Source organism: Emydura macquarii, unplaced genomic scaffold (genome assembly GCF_026122565.2).
Source record: "Emydura macquarii macquarii isolate MOO-44397 ecotype Brisbane River unplaced genomic scaffold, CSIRO-AGI_Emac_v2 contig_431, whole genome shotgun sequence".
In the NCBI taxonomy this organism is placed as follows: domain Eukaryota; kingdom Metazoa; phylum Chordata; order Testudines; family Chelidae; genus Emydura; species Emydura macquarii.
In genome coordinates, this window is record NW_027130568.1 from 13,554,626 (window position 1) to 13,578,019 (window position 23,394).

The following is a 23,394-nucleotide window of genomic DNA, read 5'->3' on the forward strand; positions in this document are numbered from 1 at the left end:
GCTAGCTGCACAGCTCCCAGTAACTCCCATGCATCACTGCAAATATTTACACCCAGGTCTGCTCCTTCCACGTGAGCAAACAGTCCCAGTTGCTTAACCAAATAAAGCTGAACACAGCAGCAAAGCATTTGCTGACTCACCATCTGCACAGGATAGAGGACAGATGAAACTTCTGCCACACAACCACTCCCAAAGCGGGAGGCCTTTTAGTGATCAATCAGTGCCTGATCAAATGGAACCCCTGACCTCCCACCTCCAACTCTTTAGATAATTCTTTTGCTAACCATCTGAGTTACAATTACTCAAGTTTCAAGCTTCAACTTCTAGTGTCAGTCAAGTGTAAATAATGCATAAGCCCTTGAGAAAATATTTCCATGCGCTAGGAAATTGCTTTTTTTCCCCCGAACTGACCTATCTAAGGCCAAGGGAACAATTTCTCTGCCCTGATAGGCAGTGGCGATCTTTGATGCGCCTTTGAAAGGACTAATCCAGAAAGGCCACAACCCTGTGAGTGCTCCGGGGCTCAAACACCCACGAAAAAATATAGGGGGTGCTAAGCACCCATGAGCCAGAGCATGGGCAATGGGTATAAGAGGCTTGGGGAGGCTAAGCCTTCCCAAAAGGGGCAAGAAATGCCAGATGCAGCATTTGGAGGCATGCCGGCCTGCCACCTTTGGAGTGCCACCGCCAGAAGCTCCCAGACCTTGGCCACTTTGCCCCTCCCCCTGCTCGCTCTTCTCCCCCTGTTGCTCGCCCTTAAGGCAGGAGAAGGCAGAAAGGACCAAGCAGCAGGCAGGGATTGCTCAGGGAAAGGGGCGGAGAGGAACACCCACCTGCAAAAACAAAAGTCAGCACTTTACAATTCTTCTAGGGCAAAGAGTCTTTGCTAGATCAGAGTTCTGCTTGGCAAAGGAGAAGGGGAGAGGTACCTCAGTTAAATTCTCCGATTCTCTGCCTGATTCCATGCTGCACCAATCCTGGCAAAATTTAGACCAGCCTGGGAACTGCTCTAATCTACACCAGATGGCTCTAATCTGCCCTCAGAGACTGGCCTCCAACTGGGGCTAGCTGGAGCACGGCGTGCTGTGACACTGGAATTGGAAGAGGTATAGTGTAAGAGCCAGCTATGCTGCCTCTTTGCTGGCCAAGGACTTTCCCAAAGCTCAGTAGATGAGATCTGGCCAGTCAGTTGCTGACTTCTTTGTGCCTTCAGAGCAAGAGCTGATCAAAGCAGAGTAAACCTGGTTGTAAAAATATCAAAAGAACCTAATAAAACTAAAATTACACCAATTATATACTGGGCCATGTTTGGAACGTTAGCATTTTAATAGTGTATCAGAAAAAAAAATAATTTGTTTTATTTCTCTGCACAGTCCATCCTATATATTTATTAAAAGACAAAATGTTTATTACCTTTAATTTAAAACTGCTTATTAATCAATTTAAAGTTGAAATATAGGTATATTATGTAGAAAAAACTAGGCATTCAAAATCATGGAAATGAAAAGGGATGAGAAAGTGGATAAATATATTCAAATACCCACAGAGTTCATACAATCACTTTTAAAATGTACAATATCACATTGCATGTGATACAACAAACAGAAACAACAAACTGCCATGGTAACCTAGCCCATCTCCACCTGTAGACTAGAAAACCTACACCCAACCGCTTTCATCATCTTATAATATTATATATTTATATCCCATGTGAGCTACAAACACTCCCAACTCACTTCATGTCCCATAAATTCACCCACAAATCATCACTCTCTTATGAGCCATCTTGCCCTTAAAAATCTGCCTCATACACTTCATATATATAGAAAAAGATCTGACCTGCTGCCATCCCAGTTTTTCATTATGGTCAAGAGATCCACCAGTACACATTAATCTCTCTATACAAGTTCAGAAACTCTACCAGTCTCCCATCTACTACTCCACTATTTGCAAGAAAACCATAAGAACACAAGAATGGCCATATTTGGTAAGAGCAATGTTCCATTTAGCCCAGTATTCTGTCGTCCCACAATGGCCAGGGTCACATGCTTCAGGACGAATGAACATAACAGGGCAATTTATCATGTGATCCAAACCATTATCCAGTCCCAACTTCTGGCAGTCAGAAGTTTAGGGACACCCAGCATCAGGGGACTGTGTCCCTGACAAACTTGGCTTATAGCCATTGAAGGACCTATCCTCCACGAACTTATCTAATTAATTTGGAAACCACTTAAGCTTTTGTACTTCACGACATCCCATAGCAATGAGTTCCACAGGTTGACTGTGAATTGGGTGAAGTACTTCCTTATGTTTGTTTTAGAGCTGCTACCTATTAATTTAATTGAGTGACCTCTACTTCTTGTGTTATATGAAGTAAATAATACTTCCCTATTACCTTTCTCCACACCATTCTTGATTTTATAGACCTAAATCATATCCCCCTTATTTCTCTCTTTTCTAAAATGAACAAGTCTTTTTAATCTCTCCTCATATAGAAGCTATTCCATACCCCTAATCATTTTTGTTGTCCTTCTCTGTATCCTTCTCTCTTTTCCTTCTTTGCCTAGTTTGCTTAAGAGCCTTTGATGAGGGACCTTATCAAAGGCTTTCTGGAAGTCCAAGTATACTATAAATTCACTGGATTATCCTTGTCCACATTTTGTTGACACCCTCAAAAATTCTAATAGACTGCTGATGCATGATTTCCCTTTACAAAAGCTGATTCTTTCCCAACATATGTTCATCTATGTGTCTGACAATTCTGTTGTCAATTCTTTGCTATAATTTCAACCAATTTGCCTGGTTCTGAAGTTAGGTTTACTGGCCTGTAATTGCTGGGGTCTCCTCTAGAGACTTTTTAAAAAATTGGCATCACATTAGCTATCCTCCAGGCATCTGGCTCTGAAGCTCATTTAAATGATAAGTTACATACCACAGTTAATAGTTCTGCAATTTTACATTTGAATTCCTTCAGAACTCTTGGGTGAATGCCATCTAGTCTGGTGACTTATTACTGTTTAATTTATCTGTTTGTTCCAAAACGTCCTCTAATGACACCTCAATCTGGGACTGTTCCTCAGATTTGTCACCTAAAAGGAATGGCTCAGCTATGGAAATCTCCCTCACAGCCTTTGTAGTGAAGACCGATGCAAAGAATTAATTGAGCGTCTGTGCAATGGCCTTGTCTACTACTACCAATCTACTCCATCCACTGTGCCTACACAGACTAGTAATTCCTTATACTCGCCCAATTCACCCTCTCAGTGAGAGTCAGAGATTCTACCTTCCAGCTCCAAATCTGGAACTTTATCCAATCCAGAGCACACACCTTGGGCCAGAGGCTTCAGAATAACCCATTCATTAAACCTGGCTAAGTCACTTGCTTACTTACCAGGGAGATGAACATATCCACTGTATATTTTGTTTCCCTCTGCGCTATAGAGTATAAATCATGGACTGAAGAGAGACACTGGATTTATGATTTACTACAACAGTCTATAACCCACTTAACACCTCTCCACACTTTTTTCCCCCTTTCCCCCATATGACTGGAGGGATGTTAACAGGCCACTTCACCTTGAATGGTGCCTTGAAGTATGTGTTAATTACTTATGCTAAACAATCTGTTCCACCTTGTATTTAGCTGTGAAACTCTTGAGAACATTTCCCAGACCTGAAGAAAATCTCTATCTAAGCTAAAAGCTTCTCTCTCTCATCAGCAGAAGTTGGTCCAATAAAAGATATTGTCTTACCCACCTTGTCTATGTCTCTAATAAAAAATTACTGACATTGTCTTTGTTTTAATACATTCATTTGCCTTTAGATTAATACTGGGCAGTTAACAAAGGGGAGGCTTAAGGCTGGTTTTGGAATGTACAATGGATAAGTAAATTCCAGCATGTAAAGAAAGATATTGTATGAATTGGGAGGCTATTTAAATATTTCTTTTCCCATAAATGTTTATTCCCATACTTATAAATGCTTAAGTTTCTGTAAACTCTCATTTTTCTTGGTACACATCTATTTCATCTTTACTGTTAACTAGCAACCAGAACTTAAAGGTAACACAGATTCTCCCTCCAACCTCGCTCTACAATTTGGCACTTCAAAATTCTAATAAGTCGTCCTTTGCCTGCCCCTATATTTCAAACTGCCTAACAGCCTTCCTTGTTAGTGTAACTGTGGATGTGCCCCTGGAAACGGGGAGCAGCGTCCGGGTTTTCCCCTCTCTGGGTCCTCCTCAGAGGGGGACCACCCCTCCCGGCTACCTCTCACCGGGAACAGTCTGGTGCCCTTCTCAGGGCAAGCAGTCTAAGTCGCCAGGCCCTCAGGCAGGGCTGGCCAGGTGAGCAAGCTGCTCTCTAGGGCGGTACGGCGGGGAAGGCTTCCTCAAGGGATAGGGAAGGGGGAGGGGGACGCAGGCCTGCCTGTCTCCACTGCGTCCCAGCCCAGGGCCCTGGCAGTGGCAACGGCGTTTGCCACGGGGTCGGCGGGGCTCCTGCCACAACACGCCGCCCTTATTGCCCCTGACTCAGCTGCTAACTTGCGGCTACTCCTGGGCTTCTTCCTCCCCGAAACCCCCGGTACCTGCCTCCTCTGGGTTGCTGGGGTGTGGTAGGCCTGCTAGGCCCTCCTCGTCCACGGATGGCAGTTCGGGCAACTCCATGGGCTGGTCCTCGGAGGGCAGCTCTTCCAGGTCCTGTGGCCCCCAGGCCTTGGGCAGGGCCGGCAAGTTCTCGGGGTCCCAGGCTCGGTACTGCTCCGGTGGGTCCACTTCCGGCTCCCAGGCCCCGGGTGTCTCAGGGGGGTTCTCCTCAGGCTCGTAGTCGGCGGGGGGCCCTGATGGGCCTTCTTCCGCCTCCCAGGCCGTGGGGTCCTCTGGTGGGCCCTCCTCCAAGTCCCAGGCCGTGGGATACTCGGGGGAGGCCTCCGTGGATCCCCAGGCTGGGGTTAAGGCCGGCCGCTCCCTTTCAGTGCGGCTCCCCGGCCCGGCCTTAGGTAGGAGCTCGGGAGGAGACACGTCCTTCCCCTTCAGCCATCTCCCTCTAACTGAGCTCACCGGCCTGGCTCTTAAAGGCCTAGCTCCGCCCCCCTGCTTCCGGTCAGGTGGAGCCACTGGGGCCTTTAAAGGCCTAGACCCGCCCACCTGCTTCCGGTCAGGGCTTCCCCTGGGGGAGGGCTCTGTCAGCCAGGGTGGGTCTGGCTCCCTCTCTGGGTCCTCCTCAGAGGGGGACCACCCCTCCCAGCTACAGTAACCCATTGCATTCAGAGCAACTACTATGTCCAAACGTACAATTCACTTCCTGCTCATACGAATGCTAACCCTTGTTAAACTGCCAATTTGAAATCTTTTTTATACCTGTTCCATTGCTGGGAACATGTCCCTTGCTACTTTGTACTCCAGTAGCTCAGGCTTATAGCATATTAGCTTCCTGGGCCAAACTCATCCTGGATGTAATTGCTGAATTTGGCCCATCATTTCTAACTATAAATGGATATCTACCATTTGGATATCTACCAGCCATCCTTCTTCTAAACTGTTCATCCCACTTAAGTCACATGCTCTCATTATAAGTGGAGTGTGCTTGCCATGTGATATTTATGTAACTAAAGAACAGTTATCTGCAGTTCTCTCTCCCCCAATCCCATTGGCCAAAATACTGACATCCAATTTTTAACTGATGATGCTATTTCTAATCTCTCTTTTCTTTTTCCAATGACTCTTCAGCTTTGGTTTTTGAGCACTTGACACATTGAAAATATGTTGTATGTATTCCCATCACCTTTTTGGTCTACTGATTAATTATTTTCCAGAGCATCAAGTAGGAACAGGAAGGATTTTAATCCCACAATGCCATTTGCCCTTTTCTTCTAATGGTCCTGGAACCCGCTGTGTCTTAAACCCACCTTCAGTAGGCTTCATGTTACTAGCCTATTTTAGGTTCAAACCTTGGTGTCTCTTTTGTGCTCTTGAAGGCTCCAGTTGCAGCAGAAGTGGGCAACCTTCCCTCCACACCTCCAATCTTGACTGCTATGAATTGTGGCCCAGTCACAACCTCTCCTATTTCTGGCTTTATTTAGCTAAAATAATTCAAAATCTACCAAAAAAAAGAAGCAGTAGACAGATAAAAGAAGAGAAAGATGAAAAGGATACAACAAGTAAGGAAGAATACACAGCAGAGCTTAGAACTCTTAGGAGAACACTAAACATCTCATCACTAAACAATGCATAGGCTTAGACCACAGAAGCCAAAATATCTCTGGCACCAGAGTTCACTCTTCTCACTACAAGTACGCACCCTGTCATTACCTGTTATTTTACGATTAAAATTTGTCACTGACATTTCTGAGTAAAAATAAAAGAGTAATTTTGAGCCATATGGTTATTATTCCATAAAATGTGAGGTTATCTTGCCCCATCCACTTCAAGCCAGAATTCCTCCATCTAATTCAGCAAGGAGTCCTGCTTTAAAGTGGATGAGAGAGTATAACTCATGGGTTGGAAGTACAGTACAGCTTGTAGTCAAGTTTGTAATGGCTTAGTAAAATGCTTGGTTCTAACATGACACCCGCACACAATATAGCTGATAGTTGATTAGTAACTGGAGGCAACTAACCAGTTTTGCTCTTAACACAGGTACATAGCTGTATTTCTATGGCCACTGCTAACCCTTATACCTTGATTCAGGAAAGCCTCCCTATTCAGGAAGGGTGCTTAAGTAAGCACTTAGCTTTAAAACACATGCTGACGTCCCATTTAAGCATGTGCTTAAATGCTTTGCTAAAGAGGGATGGACAGAAGCATGTGCTTAAGTGCTTCCTGAATCAGGGCCTTATTTATCTGTATGGATAAGGACTTCCAGCTGTCTCCATGTACTCAGAATGGCTGTTTCCCTCCCCTCACTGCTGTCAGTGCAATAGGACATCCGAATACTCTGCCTCCTGTACTGCTGGTGCTGCTTCATGAGCAGATCCCCTGGGCCCCCCATGTCCTGCTGAAGCAGTCTAAATAACTGTCCAGATTAATCTGGAGTGCAGATTCAAATGATTAGGCATGGTTGCAATGGATGCCCAAACTCACTTCATACATGGTTGTGTTGCAAAAGAAAGCTTCTGCATGGCCATAAACCAATTGGTTTTGGTATTCCTGGGTCAAATGAGAATGTCACAAACTAGGTACAAAACCTCATTTGTTCTTGTAGCATGGCAAGATCTGACACTTTTCAGGTGAGGTGTCCAGGGTGAATCACTTCCACTTGCACACAGCAGGAAGGAGCCCTGTCTGTGCCCATTAAAGGAAACACTCGCCCAGTCACCAACTGCTGTGGCACGGGCGTGCTCTGCGCCAGGCTCCAGACTTCCCTCCAGCAGGCTAGCAATTTACTTACCCCATTTTGTTACACTCAAGTGCCCAGTCCCTTGTCTTCTGGACACCCGCATTGGACCAATCCGCTGCCTCCATGAACGCAGTACACCCCAGTTCACTGGTTTCACCTCAGTTCAACACTCTCCTTGGCACAAGGCACTTGGACCTGTCTATAGTAAAACTAAATTGAAGTTTATTTAACAGAGCTTGACAGATTCAAATAAAAGCATGTATAAGAGAACATACGGCTACAAGTAAAAGAAAAACATAAAACTCAATCTATAGCCTATCATTAACAAGTTATTTTCCTGTCTAATAAGGTATTTCTCATCCAATGATTAGTTCTTACAGTGAGTGTCCAGGTCAAAAAGCTGGGATCCATCTTTCATGAGACACCCTCCTAGCAGAGTCTCTCCTCTGTAATGGATAACAACTTGTGCTCTTTTTCTGATCTTATACCATCACAGACTATTGTCTCTTAGCCCAGGGGGCCCCCATCTCCAGCAAGCTCTCCTGGGCTCCATTTGTCTTTGTAAATGCTCAAGTCTCCACCTCATCCAGACAGTAAACAAAGTGCTGTCTCCACAGATGCCCACTATGCTCCACATTGATTGAGTGAGCTCAGAGACCCCACCTCAGCGCAGGTGACAAGTCTCACTTCAACAGTTTTGCAACCTAATATCCCACATTTTACATATCTCTTAAATTGTTTCCTGTATAAACACCTCGCAATCACCATGACAATCAGCTAGTCCTTCGCTTTCAGAAGAACCCACACAAAAACCCATCCCCCTTTGGTAAAATATTGAGAAGATGGTCGGCTGCAGGAGTAATATAGCTGCCTGGGTATGCCTGTGTCACACGAGGCTGTTTGCCAATTACAGTAGATAATCCCCTTAGTCCTCTTTTCCTAAGAATTATTAACATCCTAGAACAATTGTTTTAATCACCCTATCTATATTACAAGAATGTATTTTAAAAAAACATTATTACACATAACTATTTATCAACATAGAAGTAATAAAGGCAAAGCCTCAGTGGTGTGATTAGCTGTCAAGATCATGTAAAAGTTCATAAAGCATCGAGAGAAAGTGGCTTCTGACAGGAGGAGCAGTGACGTTTGAGCATTTCAGGCACTGGATTTTGTTTCTCATCCTATCCTGTTTCACTTATGCTAAAATTTAAGGGAAATGGCAAAAGAAATCACTTTCCCAGGTGGTGCTTGGAGCCTTTCTCATGATTAAATGCCATCATGTCTCAGCAGTGGTAACAGAAACAAACATCGGTGAAAGCCTTCTCATCTCTGCATAGGAGAAGCATTGATTGTAGATGGCAGTGGTTTTGCCATCGCTGTAGATTTTATTGTGTGTTATTACAGCCCCTGCTGCAGCACCTTCAGGAGGCGGCCAGCAGCAGAAGCTTCAGTGGAACTAAAGATCAAAACTTTGATTACCCATAGAGAGGAAGTAGAGGCCTGCCAAAGGGTCCTGAGAAGAGTAAGCAGCTGGGGAACGTACAAGAAGAAGAGCGAAGGTTTGGCAAGAGCTAGTTGTTTGTCGAGATTTCTCTAACACAAGGAAGCCCAGGAGGCAGTCTCCTTTCCCTATAGATTTTGTTCTGGGTGGGTTAAGTAGTGGACTGTCCCAAAAACATACATACGAATATCAGTTCCTTGTCCCACAGGAACCACTCAGTGTGGTGGTGCTCTGCACAGACAGTCATGTTTTCATGTATCCAATTGTTTTCCAATGTATTATACCAGTGATGCCTCAAGTTTTAACCAAAATATCTATTAAATGAAATGTATGTAGCCCCTCTCCCACGGTATGGCCTAAGCCAACAGTTCCCAACCTGGGGTGCATGACTCCCTTGGGGGGCGGGGGGCCAAAGATTACAGGGGGTCCATGAGGTTTCAGTAATATTGAGGTCATTTAGTCCCCCCGAGCCCCGCACTAGCCAGGCACAGCAGCCCCCCCTGAGCTCCACGCTGGACAGAGTAAAGGATCAACCCCCTCAGCCCTGCGCCAGTGGAGGCCTGGAGCAGCCCCAGCCAACCCCTGCCACCCGCATTACCATCAGTCCATGAGGGATGGGAAGAGACGGGGCCACACAGGGTGTGAGGTGGCAGCTGTGCTGAGGGAGGCTTAGTTTCTTACTCAGGTAAGAGAAATGTATTGTTATATTATCATTTATGTCATGTATTATTATTATGATCATCATTATGTGTGTTTTATAAGGGTTATATGTGTTTACGGCTGATGAGGGGGCAGGGTGAGGAAGAGTGGGGGGAGGCTGTATGTTTTACCTAATGTTAACTAGTGGGGCTTTCACTCAAAAAGGTTGGGAACCACTGCCCTAAGCCACCTCCCTTTTCTTTCCCTGGTGCTTTCTATCACCATTGTTTGAAGTGGCTTCTCCCCTCTCCTCATGGTCAGGTTCTAGGTCTTTTCTGATGCCTGGTGCCTCCACCCAAGGTGACTCCTCGCTGCATGAGGTACACATAGGTGCTGTCCCTGGAGAAAATCAATACTAATACTGTTAGGGGGAAGGGAGTGTAAAACCCAATACACTGGGGACAATAAGATAAATAAAACAAACCCCAGCAAAGGAATGACACACCTAAAATGACAACATAAAAAAAGGAGAGACAGGAACAGGAAAATAGAATCTGGGAAAGGAAAGGGCTAAGGCTAACTAGTAAGTATTAAACAATAATAAACACAACTCCCTACCTCCCAACACTCACAAATTCCTCCAAACCACAGCCCATTCCCTGACAGCTTCCCAAGGCAGATGATATACTGAGGTTGCATGTACTGAGATAGAGCACTGAAGCACTGTGATGTTGGCCAGCTTAAATAAATGTTGCCTTACTTTATTTTAGGACAGTGTCCTCTCCTGACTCCAAATGATCTCTCTGGCTTTCCTGGTCTGACGTCCTCTGAGGGCCTTGGCTGGTTCTTGGTAGCCAGTGCCAGATCAGATCTCTCTCTGTCTGCTGGATGCTGGTCACTGCAGTGCTGAAATAGGGTGACCAGATAGCAAATGTGAAAAATCGGGACGAGGGATGGAAGATAATAGGTGCCTATATAGGGTAATGCCCCAAATATCAGGACTTTCCAGATAAAATCGGGACATCTGGTCACCCTAAGCTGGAATGGACTGATCCATGCAGCTATGGCAGTTGTTCTCAACCTATTTACCATTGTGGGCTGCATATGCAGCTCTCTGTGTGTTACGTGGGCCGCACCCACACAACATATATGCTACCTGTATGGCCCTGAAGATGTTACATGGGCCGCAGCTATGTGCTGATTAAGCGACAAGCAGCCCACGGGTTGAGAACTGCTGAGCTAGCGCCTCAAAGCATTTGCAAGAAGTCCCTTCAGGGGGCAGAGTCGGCGTTTAGCAGGGACTCTTTGAGCAGTGCTGTCTCTCTCAGCTTCCAAACCAAAACTGAACCTAAACTCTCTCCTTTATGTAGAGTCAGGCTGTCTCCTCACTGGGGCTATGCAGCTCTGGCTTCTCATCGGTCTAATGGACTGCTTGCCAGATCACCCCCTGCAGAAGCTTCTGTAACAGCCTCAGCAGAGGTTTCTAGTTCCTTCTATTCCAGGGCTCCAACTCCCAGCATGCTGTGAATTGTTGTCAGAGGGCTCTGGTAGCCATGATACTTGTAGTCCTCTTGGTAAGGCCCCCTAGAGGCTCAGGAGCTGGCATACTCCACAAGGGGGTTACATGCAACTCGGTTATGGCCATTTTTCTTGGCCATTTCTTAATTTGCCTAAACTATATTCAAAGGCTGGTGAGCAGGGTTTCTATAGACTTCAGAGCTAATTCTCTTTAGGAAATGCTAAACTGCCAGCGGGGGTTGAAGCAAATCCAACTAAAAATGGGCCTTGTTCTAATAATGAGCAAAGGCTGGAACCAGGTCAAGTGACTAAAGAGGACAATTGGAAATCAGGAGTTCTGAACTCTCTTCCTAGGCCTGCAAAGCACTCTTGTTGTGACCTTGAAACAGTCACTTTCTCTCTCTCTCCTTGCCTCAGTTTTTGTACCTGTGATATTATGAGGCCTGATGCACATTAAGATCCATCGCATCTGAAAAAGGCAAAAATGACTGCACTACATTTTCACGAGAAATCCTAGTGTTGTGTTGCCTCTACAGGACCTCCTGACATATTCTGGCAATCTATCATAGTAATTAAACTATAGTTATTTATTATACTTTTGCTGTGGTTTATTTTTTCTTGGAGACAGTAAATCCCCCACTACTCTTTTTACAGATTGATTTTTAAATGTCTACTGTTTGCAAAGGGAAAGGTTGTTAGGTAATTATGAGTTAATAGCTCTGTCATTATTAGGGGAAATACATCATAAATGATGATGAAATCTCAGGGCAGGGAATGGTTGAAGCACAAATAAGATACCTTACTTTATAGCTGGACTGTGACAATCAGTAGAAGACTTTCCTTTGTCAATCAGCTCGTGCACATCTTTGGTTTGCTTTGTTAATCTCTATTGTGACTGGATTTTAAAGGATTCTACCCCCATCAGGAATAGCTTACAGAATTCCTGTTCTCATTCCCCTCCGCTCCCTTCATTATTATTGTTTAACGTGGTCCTTTCACCCTCATGTTCTCAAAAGGACTTTTTTTTTTTTTTTGCATTGTGTTTCAACACAACTGATTTTCTAAACAATACATTTTCAGTGTGAACTTATCATCTGTAGTTAGCCCGTGAAGTCTGCTGCAGTAACTTTGGACAAATCTACACTGGGAAAGTATCATTTAAAATGTTCCCGAGTAAACATTTTAAATCAGACAATATAAATATTTCAGAGTGCTAACCTGTAAACTATTCCTTGCTTCTTCTGGAGTTTGATGTACTTGCTACTGTAGCTCCTTGTTAAAGGGTCATACATATTTGATGCATTCAGGCATCACAGTGAGAAACACAAGCAGTGTATATTGGCTAACAAATTATTTGCTGTCCTTCAGCCTTAGCTTGTTACATCTGAAATTGCATCCATGGAGATTTGGAATTATGGTGGCAAACAGGAAACATGCATTTGCTGAGATCAATTTACTGTCTTAGGCTGCATGGGCCTAGGACCTTAAAGTTCCACCTAGCCTGAAGGGTATTTGCACTGAAGAATATTGAGTCGTGTGGGAATAAAAAATACTCTCTTTCTATAAAGAAGGTGGAATTTTAAGTTGCCAGGAATGTACTCTCATCATGCCTCAATTCAGCAGATGAGGACTTTGACAGACCTCCCAAGAAATTTGCTGCTGGGTGAAGTGTGGGGCATATACAAGTGGTAACCTTCCCTCTGATGAGTGTATATAAAATCACTGCCCCTCCACGGTTTTAGGGAACACCATGCTCCTAGAACTGTTATCTTTTGCATAAGAGGTCCTTATTGCCCCTGTCAATATTAAAGAGTCTATCATACCAATCCCCTCAAATTAGGAGGGTTAGCTCTGTGTCTGGTTAAATTTCAACTTGGCTAATTACATTTCACTTATCTAATTTAAGAACTCTCACATTTTATAGCCAGTTTTTACTTATTAATACACAAGGTCCAAGGTATCTTAATTATAACTATACTGTGGAGACTTAAAATGCCATGCTTCACCTCTCTTAGGGAGTAGGTCATGGTAGATTGGGTGCAGGAAAAGTTGTGGCAGAGACTGGAGAAACCAAGGGGCTCATTCCCGCACGTGTAAGTTAAAACAGAACTGTGTCTGCTCTAACTCATATTGGATCCAGTTCAGTCCCTGCCCAGTCACACCATAAGGGGAGGTGGTTGTCACTCAGAATTCAGAGTGGGATCCATAACGGGTCTTGAGCATTGGACTGCTGAGTTTCACAGTGCCTAATTTTTTGGCACCTAGAAAAATCAAAGAACAACACTGCAATGCACAAAAATGAGTGAGGCAGATAAGCTCCCTATACAATGGATGAGGGGAGATAGGCACCAAAGAATGGGATCCACAAACCCAGCATGCCGGACACAAAGCCACCTAAGCTAGCTAGTGGGAGACGCGGACAACAGGAGTGTGTACTAAGCCCTGCCCCTCTTTCAGAGATAGGCACATAAGTCTGGGCTGCAGGGAGGCACCTGTTTTTATTGATTTAACTTTTCACAGTTTCAGTTTCACACTTTCAGGAATTTATTGAGTGGGTCAGACAATAATTATGTTATTACAGTTGATGCTGCAAATCAAAAAGTTAAAGTTTTACAACCATTACATCACAAATGGTCAACCTAACGTCAAAATATACAAAGGAAATATCCTTAAAATCAACCTCTAGTAAGTTCTCAAGTAGCATTTTTCTGATTTTGCCTATCTGTAAATTTCAATGATTATTGTTGGAAACATTTTTTGAGGGTTTGTATGTGGATGGTGAACATTTACTTGCCAAAAGCTAATCCTTCCACATCTACCCATAGTTCTGGGGTGACAGCACTATCTTGAGAGGTAGAAGGACCCCCATTCAAATCCTTTCTCCCCTTCTAGCAGAGAAATGGCAGGTATTGAACCTGGGTCTCCCACATCCTTGGTGAGTAGGTTCACCACTGGTGGACACCACCATGCCCCCTTGGATTTAGAATGGATCTGATCCTGTAGGTATGCTCAGATGCCATCTACCAGATTGGGCCCCTCATGCAATTCATGCTGCCGAATGCCTATCTTCCCTCATTTGTGAATCACTTTGTGGCTTCGGTGGGAGCTAAACATCTGGACACCTAGATGGAAGCAGCAGTGTGCATGCTCACAGGCAAAAACTTAGGCATGTTGGGAACTTTTATTCTGAAAATATAGGCACCAAATGAGTTTAGGCACTTATCAGGTTTGGAAGGAGTTTCGTGGATCTCAGTGGAGCCAAAACTTGGATTTAGGTGCCTAAGTTCCTTTGTGGATATGGGCCTTGGTGCAGATGAGAATTGGTCTATGTATATGGATTGCTTGTATTTCACAAACTTGTTTGCTTATACTTCCACTAGTCTTAGCACCAATGGAAACGTGAAGAAATAATACTGTACAGACAAATCCTTTTTTCAAGTTGTTGTTTTGGGCTGGAGTTTGGGGTGCTGTTGGCTTTTTGCTTTACACTGTAGGACTAAACTCATAGGGATATCCAACTCTAGAGACTGCTTGATGATTTAGTATCACTTAACCTTCAATGTGTAGATCAGAATACATTCCTCTACCGAAGCATTTCTGATTTCAAACATAAAAGCATTCCACGTTTATCCTGGGCATGCATTCCAAGCAAACTGTTGGCATGAACTTTAGAAACTCCTGGGCAGATAAGGAAGCACCAGTGCTGGCTTTATTATTCTGACCTGGTAAATGAGCTGTCTAAAAAATGAAGACAAAAAAATTAAAGGTCTCTTATCTTGCAAGCCTAAGGAAAGCCTTAATTAAAATCTCTTGCAGTTGTGTTACTGAAGATGCTTTTTTTTTTTTTTTTTTTTCTTCCTTTTTTAAAGCCAGATGAGGTTCCCACTGTGTCAAGGCACAAGTAGAGGCAAGATAGTTACTACTTAAGTGTCCCTTTTCCTTTCTCCAATCTGCAAAGTTTCACCCATCCCTGTTCTGAGCATCAATGTGATCAGTACATTTTAGAGAAGGGCTCAAACTATGTTATTCTTATGAGGATCCAAATTTTGAGTTCCCTAAAATCTCACGGTGCCTGAATGTTGGGTTTGGTTTTGGCCCATTAGAAAGCTAGGGATTGTTTGAAACATTCAGCTCTGGAACTGGAATTTGAACCCCTAAAGAAAGGCCATTCTCTCTCTCCCAGTTTTCCTTATGTATCGTAAAGACCCACCCTCCCCACAACTGGTTGCTAGTATTCAGAGGATGCGGATTTTGTGTGTGCAAAAATATTTCCTTTAAATTATCTGAACAGCGAGGGGAGGATAAGCCTAAAAGAGGTTCAGCCCTGAACAAGCTTGTGCTTCATTTTATTGCTTCTACAAGGGTGTTTCATAATCTAAGGCCATGCACCTGAAATAGCCTGTCTCCTGAGCTTGACAACCTCACCATGGGTCCTGATAGCTACAAAATTCCCAGTGAGCATTGGGGTTTTTTTTTGTCGGTTCATGGATATGGAATCAGAAAGATACTCTTCCTTTGAAACAACAAGCACCCACCAATCTTAGAGGCAGATATCAAACATTAAGGACCATTAGCCTGATATAGCACATCTTGCATTCCTATGACATATTGGCCGTACAGGTTACAGTATGATATATGTGAGCTATATATCATAGGGGACATAAAATGGATTATATTTTAAGACTCTCTATCACTTCCCTCCTCTATTCCACCTGTGGATTTTCATCCCCAATTCCTGGATTTTAATGCTAGTTAACAGAAAAAACTGTACTGGAAAATTCAATCCTCTGCCTGGGCTCTTCATAAAACTAACAACCAGGCCTTAGTTCCAATTTCAGCTGTGTTCTTCAGAATGAAATTAGACCAGGCACACAGGGGTGGTATCAGTTTCCCTGGGACTAATCAGGGTGAAATTCCCTCGCATGCTGAGGCCTGTGCACCAATTAAGTCCTCAAAATAAGGACTAATTTGAATGTAAGTGGTACATAGGCCACGTGCTGGCCCTCTGCTCAGATGGGAATGCCACCTCAGCCATAACTCACAGCACTGGCCCTTCTTTCTCATCTAAATGAAGAAATCAAGTAAACTCAGCTCCAAAGTTCAAGGTGGAATGAAAAACAAAGCCACCTTTATTCCTCAAGTCAGCTTACAGGGGCTTTTCATCATGATTTGAATCTGCACTGGATTTGAGCTCAGTATAGGTCTGGTGATATTTATGCACCATCTGAACAAACTCAAGGGGACTAAAATTCAAGTCTTAAAGGGTCAGTCACAGACCGTTCTTTGAACTCCTTATTCAGTCCACACTACAAGTGAAATGTTAGCTAGCTCCAAACATAGACCCTCATCACATGGTTGTAAGCACTCACATTTTTGTAGGAGGAATTAAACTTGTTCCTTTTTGAAAGTTACATTAGCAAAAACAGCTTGTGTGCAAGATAGATGACATTCTGATCTGGCTCCACTATTGAAATGGAATTTGTGCTTTGATTGCACCATTGCTGCCGATTCATCTTCAGGATGGAATAGCAGCTTTCAATATAATCAGCTAGAGCTATTTGTTTTATTATTATTTGTATTATTTCTATTGATCAACAGTGAAAAGTAATACCAAAAGAATAGTATAAAAATACAAGGTCATGCAAAATCACGTTTACACCAAAAGACCAAGTAAAACCTTGTGCATCTTTAAGTGTGTCAAAGAGAGAGATTTCATGTTGTTTAGCAAAATATATGAGACAGCGAAGTTCCTTTGAGAGGGGAAAAAGCCTATTCTGACACCAAAAGTCAGGGAGGAATAAGAAAGAGTACTCATTTGAGAGTACTCTAGGTGCATTTCTTGAATCACAGTAAAATACTCTAATCTGACAAAAACTTCCATTCTTTACAACTTTGCCTACTATTTTGCAACCAGTAGTAAAAAACAAAGAAAGAAGGGCTCAATATTGAAAAGTCTAGCCCCCCTCCTGGGTGGTCCCGAGTGTTCCCAACCTGTGGGGAAGTTGATTTTTAAGTGGTATTAATGACACCCTGCAGCTCCCAGGATCAGGACCGAAGCAATGGGTAATAATGTTATGCAGGGATATTGCTATATGTCAGAATTTTAAACCTTGATTATTTCATTCCAGTGTCTCCTCTTTTTTTGAGCTCCCATCAGCAGGCTTCTCCATTTCCCCTCTCCCCAAAACCTCTGAAGTGTGCTGGATTTGTTATCCATTCTGTATTTGGGTGAATCAGTCTCCCTGTTCTGCTGCAGTGCCCAGCCAAGCAATATCTATGGACATAAGCGAGGAAGAGAGAGAAAGAGCCTCCGTCAGAGAATACCCTCTCTCACCTAGGAGTAGTACTGGACTTGGGGCCAGTGAAGCCATGAGTTCTAAGCTCATCTTCACTAACAGTTGAACATAGCTCTTATAATCGTTACTATTTTATATATCTATATCTTCTTTTATAATCATTACTATTAAATATGGTCTCATATCCCAGGGAAAAGCTATTATTAGTCTTCCCATTTTACAAATACATTAATTGAGAGATGGTACAAGCCATTTTTAGAAGTTGATTGGTCTGTTGCTGACTAGTGTGGCGGGAATCCATAGGTTTACATGTGATGGAATTTGTTTGTTCAGTTTTCTTTTTAAACCGATGTATTTAACTCACAGAGTGAGAAGACATCCTTAAAAACAAGTCTGATAGTTAAAACAACATGATAATCTGTCAAGTATCATGCCATGAGTAACAAAAAACACAGTTGTTCCATATTTCACTTACCTATCTCATACATTAGCACGGTTAAAGAGAGACAGAGTTTTTTCCTCCCAGTAGTCACTGATATATAAATTCTCTTGCAGCCTAGTTTGTTCTGTGAATTTGTTGATAGACTATTTGATAGTAAAGTAGCACACACCCTTTGAGTCAAATCCTGATGCCCTAATTCACCTTTTACTCAGTCCAAGTTCCCAGTGTCAATGGAAATGTGCACTTTGATTGCACCAATGTGGTTGACTCATTTCCAAGAAGGAATCTGCTGAGTGAGTGGAAATTTTGCCTGAATAGACACTGAGGAAAAAGTGAGGACTTTGGTCATAGCCCACAGAGAGAGAGTTGCAGGGTTAATTTTGCTAATTAATTGTAAGCCCATGAGCTCTTTGGCATCGGTTTCATTTGTTTTTTGAGTCTCATGTAGTTTGGTAACTATTAAAATCGCCTGTATAAATGCATGGAATAGGAGTACTAAGTAGTGCTGGTTTTGGCTATGTTGTACTAGGGGCTTTATAGATGTTGTTGATGTAGTGCTCCCCTTTTTCATATTGACATAAGTGACATGCCTTCAACTAAATCATGAAAATTTGGATATGCAGATGATTTTGCTATGACAATCCAAGCAACAAACTTCCATGACATTGAGGAAGCATTAACTGAGGACCTCTGAATTATGGACTAATATTTCCAGAAATGGAGGCTCAAACCAAACCCTGGAAAAACAATAGTAAGTGCATTCCACCTTGATAATTGGAGTGCCAAAAACACACGGAAAGTAGCTCTCTGTGGTAAAAATGTGCAACATCCCTTGACCAGACCATTACCTTCCATGACCATCTTGAGAAGGTAGTTGCAAAGATAAAAATGAGAGCTAACATAATTCAGAAACTAGCAAGTACAACCTGGGGTGCATCGGCATCCGTGTTGTGAACATCTGCAATGGGACTGGTATATTCGGTAGCTGAATATTGCACACCAGTATGGAGCAGATGCAGCCACATGCAACTTGTTGACACCCAGCTGACTACAGTGATGTGGTGCATCACTGGAACCGTTAAGTTGACTCGAAGTCCATGGCCACCTGTTCTGTCTAACATTGTTCCCCCGCCGATACACCAAACTGCCGCAACACTCCGGGAAATTCACCAAATCCAGGGAAACAGATGTCTTCTTAGCCAGCAAGACCTCGACAGCGTCCCCCCCCCCCCCAACACCTTAAGTTCTGCGAGTCTTTCTGGGAATATTCACTTGGCCTCATGCAGTCAGGCTATGATAAGAAGGAGGCTTAGAAAGTCGATTGGGCTAAACAAAACTTAAAAAATAAGCACCTTGTGTCGGATCCCACGCAGAATGTTCCTGGGTTTGACCTCTCCTGGACATCTTCGTCATCTTGAACTGAATCCGAACCAACAATGGCAGATGCGGACATTTAAGGTACAAATGAAAAATCAAGGACTCCCCAGTGTGCGAATGTGGCTCCCCATGACAGATCATCAAACTATCACCACCTATGCCAAATTTATAAATATGAAGGAGGCATGACTGCAATAAATTCTGCCACTCCTGAAGTAGCCATCTGGTTCGATCGACTTCAGGTGAAATTGCAGTTGCTGCTCTATACCAGCCATATGAAAAAAGAAGATTTTGCTAATTATTTTGTATCAATTTGTTATTTCTATTAACAGTAGGGTCCCAGGAACATAGGGCAATCTGTGCTGTTAAAACTAAAAAGCCATTCTGCAGAATGACTCACAAGTAGTTCATCTGCATGATCCAAGAAAGTAATTTTACAATCTATTTATTTAATGTTCAGATTTTTATTAAGGGTCAGGTCATTTGGGCAGCTAGAATAAGGTGTGCATTATGACATTATCCACAGAAGACAATAGACAATCACAGAGCCTTCTTTATTTTAACATCCTAGAACAGCCTGTAATTCCACTACTGGGACCGGATTGTCTATAATTCATTCTGGGGGCAGATGAATACCATAAAGTTTTTATTGTGCCTTAATTTTCCCATGGTACACGGACTGTTCGTTAAATTAACTATATATGACACAGTTGTCTAGAGTTGCCAGACAAATGCATTTTCAGTACTCTCACATTTCCTGTTTTCTGAATTGAAGTCTGTATTTGTAAATGGTATGAATTCCTAGGCTCAGGAAAAAGCAGCTAGCTGATATGTGGCCACATATGGTAAAAAGCATTTAAAAAAAAAAAAAAAAAAAATATATATATATATATATATATATATATATATATGAATCCCCTTTACAGCCAATAGGAGGAGGTAGTAATCTCAATGACTCATATGTTATCTCCTAATACAAATGAAGATAGAGAGCAACAGCAAGTCATTTTCTCTTCGAAGACGCTAAGGCCCTGTCTACACTAGCACTTATGCTGGTAAAATTTTTGTCGCTCAGGAGTGTGAAAAAAACCACCTCCCTGAGCGATATAAGTTTTGCCAGCATAAACGCTTGTGTGGACAGTGCTATGTCAGCGGGAGGCGCTCTCCCACCAACATAATTACCACCGCTCATTTAGGTAGTTTTATTATGTCGGAAGGGGGCTATCTCCCATCGACATAACACGGCTACACAAGCACTCTAACAGCGGCATGGTTATATGATACAACTGTGCCACTGTAAGTTTTAAGTGTGGACTAGCCCTAAGATAATGTCTTGTCATTGCCCTCAGTAACCAGAACGCCCTGGTTTTTATAAAACACCATAGCATTTGGATGTGTTAGGGCTTATCAATACTTAGAAGTTTATCAAAATAGCTATTCTGGAATAACTCCTCTTGTGGTCCCTCTTATTCTGAAAAGAGCATCAACCCAGGGGCTTATGCCAACATATTACAGTACGTTTCCAAGTGGAGACAAGCCCTTACTTGACCAGTAACAGGTTAATCTGATGACACTATGATGTGTGGATGCTGCAGGCCATAAGCATAAGCTCTATATGAGTCTAACAGAATGCCAAGGTCAAGTGCCATTAATCATCAGCTTTGTTATCTAAAATGTTGGATAGTGGCAAAATCTAAGGAGGATAAAACATATATTTGTTATATGATACTTCCCCAAAACAAGGCTCTGTGTTATTCTTCTTTCAAGTATTTTAATAAATCACAACTGCAGGATTTGTGAGTTAGATTTGTGAAAGAAAATTAACATCTTTTAAATTATACACTGTAAATAACTGACCAAGAAGGAACACACAACATTGACATCTTTCCGTGTGACTTAATAGGAGCACAACAAAATATACAACTTCCCATTGCACTATTCATATCAGATTAGCTACCTAGTCATCTGTCTTTCTAAGTATTTATAATGCAACCAGCACAGCAGTATCTTATCACTAAATTATATGAGATCTTCAAAGATCAGGGTATAAACTGATCACCACACAGGACAGGAAAGAATCTCCCACTTCCATGCCCATTACATTATAGCATTGCACAACTAATCAGATGGATTCTTTGGCCTGAATTCTCATTTACACTAGGGGACACTGAGTCACCTTTCCACTGTTCTGGCAGTGAAAAAAAACAGCCGTAAATCAGGAATAGATTATATTTGCACTCATTTTAAGGCCCTTTTGCACCATCAGAGCAGGGAATGAAAATCATTCCCTTTTTTTTTTTTTTTTTTTAATAGTTAATACCTCATACTTTCTTCCATTAATGGAAGTATACAGAAACAATCCGAACTGGCATATTGACTTCCCTCTGTTATACCTCCATATTGTCTAAACGAAATTCACAATATCCTGGTGCTAACTTTCCTTTCATTTGCTCTCTTGCTGGCATGTACCGAATCCAGTCAAACTTTTGCTTCTTCTTTCCATTAAAATTGCTTTAAGAATAATCTTCATCACTAGCCCCTTAAAAGGAATGCTACTTTTTTTTCTTTTTTTTAAGAAAGGATGTTGTAATCTACATATGTATTTACAGTCAGTGAAATGTAGAAACTTACTCTTAGGTCTAAAGGACCAATATTATTATTTAATGACTGAGCTTTTCTGTTGAGGCAACAAGGTTTCATTCTGCTCTTTAAAGATGTCTATGGTTGATTTCCACACTCCTCCAATGAATATTTCACACAGATTTTAATTTAATACATTTGTGGAAATTTGGTGTCAGAGATACGGGATAATGCATTGCTGCTAAAAAGCTGAAAGGAATGGCCGGAAAGCAACAAACCCTATACTAGTATCTGAACAGAATGTTTTTTAAAGTGTGTGTTATTGCACAGCCAGGGATGGTTTCCTGGTCGGCACACCGCAAGTCCTTAAGCAGGACGTTGTTGCTATGGCCCTTGGGCATCCGCAAATGGGTTCCCATTTTTTTACTCCAGAGATAGTTAACCCATAACCACCCCTCACCTTTTCTTCTGTCTGTTAAAAGCCTGATCAATTGGGAGCCCCACATCCATGCTGCTCTAGGGAGCATGGACCTGTGCAGCATGCGCACCAGGGATTTCACTAACACAGATGCACTTGCCCCTTGCTTACCATGGCTGGAACGGCACTCCGACCTCTGCAATAGTCAGGCAACGGAATACGGTTGTAGCCCTCCCTTGGGAATGTTCAGGGGACTTGACAATGGGTACCTTGTGCTTTGCTTCCCTCACAGTGGACAACATGTCCTTCAACAGTCCACTGTCTCATACTCCTGCAAAGCACCTGTGGGGGAGGGGGGGGAAAAGGAGAGGAAAAAACCCCAGGATGACATGTTTAATGAGGGCCACTGACCCAGAGCTAAGAGTGTGCAGGATTTCATTATCTGACAAACGGAAGGCAGCACAAGAGTATGAGCGTTCAACACAAGAAGAGATGCTGCGTATAATGCGGGATGAGTCAGACATATTGAGGCATCTGGTTGAGCTTCAGGAAGCTCAGCAGCAAGACAGACTTCCTCTGCAGCTCCTGCAAAACTCTGAGCTAACGCAGTCTTTCCTAGCCCCCACCCCAAAGCGGTCTAGGAGGAGGTTAAGCAGGGTGCAATACGTGCTGCACTCCTGACCAGTTGAGGCGAGCAGAAAGAAGCAACGGCCCCTTTAAGGAGTGGGGGGGTGTGATTCTTTCCAGTGTGCACAGCCAAAAAGGGCTGTGTACTCATGGTCACACAAAACGCATGCAGAAAATTCCATTCTATTCCATTTCCCCTCTTATGTGAAGGATCACCAATAAAGAAAGTACGGCCTCTGTAACATCGCAGTTTTCAGTGCTGTGGCTCCCGTCTCGCCAATGAAAATACTGCAGAATAAGTCGTGAGGTGTTTGTGATGCTCACAATAATATTGCAGAGCTGAGCAGGCTCCATTCCTCTCAGGAAATGACGTGCGTGCAGCAGAAAAGGTTTGAAAAAATGGTACGAAAAGGAGATTGTTTGTTTTTTTTGGACTTGGGCAAGAACAGGGGGGAGAGTACGTTGCATCATGGGAGGACGACAACTTTCCCAAAAGCCTCTGCGGCTAGTTGCACTGTGGGATAGTTACCCACGGTGCACTGCTTTGATTGTTGACCCAAGCACAGCTAGTGGGGACACAATTCCCTGGCATAATGAGCGGGTGAAATTCAGCGGGTGAAAGTCAATTTAAAATAAATCGACTTCACTCTGCA